This window comes from Sceloporus undulatus, unplaced genomic scaffold, assembly GCF_019175285.1.
Source record: "Sceloporus undulatus isolate JIND9_A2432 ecotype Alabama unplaced genomic scaffold, SceUnd_v1.1 scaffold_23569, whole genome shotgun sequence".
In the NCBI taxonomy this organism is placed as follows: domain Eukaryota; kingdom Metazoa; phylum Chordata; class Lepidosauria; order Squamata; family Phrynosomatidae; genus Sceloporus; species Sceloporus undulatus.
This window is the reverse complement of record NW_024826484.1, coordinates 185-1,557: the sequence shown is the minus strand read 5'-3', so window position 1 is coordinate 1,557 and position 1,373 is coordinate 185. Positions and strand designations below refer to the sequence as shown.

At 54.3% G+C, this 1,373-nt stretch overlaps 1 pseudogene; it reads right to left on the bottom strand.

Annotated features, from left to right (window-relative positions):
• Positions 1 to 32: 32 nt before the first annotated feature.
• On the bottom strand, positions 33 to 1,079 carry LOC121918677 (annotated as a pseudogene).
• Positions 1,080 to 1,373: the final 294 nt, after the last annotated feature.

Below are 1,373 nucleotides of genomic sequence, written 5' to 3'. Positions count from 1 at the left end.
GGGGGGTGGGGGGTGGGGGGGGTAGAGTTGACCTGCTAAAGGTCCAGGCCGATCACCCCGATGTCCTTGTAGACCAAAATGCTTGCATCCGGCACGTATTCTGGATTCATAATCTGAGGATGGGGCCAGATGCCTCAGTAGTTGGGATTGGGGATCCTCTGGGGCTGCCACTCCCTCTGAAACAAAGCACAGCCTTTGTTGTGTGTCTGTACATACCCTCTGCCTTTGCCCCCAAAAGAGCCCCCCTCCTGGCAGGAAAAGGGGGGCGTACTCGGTAGAGGGGGTTCCGGAGCAGCGGGGGCTGCCAGGCGCCTTGACTCTCCTCGTTCCAGTCGGGGGGGCCTCTCGGCACTTGTGTCCACCAGGAATTCAGAAACGTCCCAGTCCTTTTGGGGGGGGAGAGGGAAAGGAAGGAAGGTGTGAAGCAGGACTCAGGGTCTCCCAAATTTGGAGGACCACTGGCACCACAGAGGCTGCCGGCAGGAGTCTGATCAGAGAAGAGGAGGAAGCTGCATTTGACAACTCCCCACTTCTCTGCCACATGGGGCCAGGTCTCCCATGTGGCATTACTGGACATGTGTACACACTTTCAGCCCACTGCATGTGGTTCCCACCCAGACCAAAAATGGGGACCAGGAAAGAGACATTTCTCATTGCAAGATGAGTGAACCTCCTGAAGACTACGGGGAGCAAGAAACTCCTCTGCTCTCTCATGGAAAGAACGCTGGTCTCTCTGTCCCTCTTTCCACCAGGGCACAATGTTGGGGGCAAATTATCCTTACTGGCCATTCAGGGATCCCCCTGTTCTGCCCACAGAGGCCCCCTCCAGGTCTACGAACATGTCCTCTTCAGCAGAACAAGGGAATTACCTCAGGCTTTGCGTCTTCTGGATCGTCCATCTCAGCTTCATTGTCCCGGTTCTCTGGCTTTTTCACCCTAGGGTCATTTATTGTCCTGGGTGGCAAAAAATCCCAGTCCTCTTCCAAGATGCCCGAGGCAACCATTTCATTATCAATCACCACTTTGTACGTATGGTTTGGTCTCAGAATCAGCGTGTACAAGTGTGTGAACCCATCCACCTAAACCGCATCGTGAAGGAAGAGAGGAGCATCGTGAGGGAGGAGCACACCACAAAGTGCCCAGAACCACTACAGACCAACCCAACCACATACATCAATTCAGGGGCAGCACTTGGGAAAGCTACTTCTGGGGAACTGCAGCTCCCAGACCTACATGGAAAACGATCTGCCAAGTTTGGCTGATCTACGCTTTTTCCAACAGGCCATCCTGAGCTGGGGGCTTATGTTCAGGGAGGGAGAAGGTTCCATGGCCTCATTGCCACTTTGAGAAGGGTAAGTAAAGTCCATCCCAGG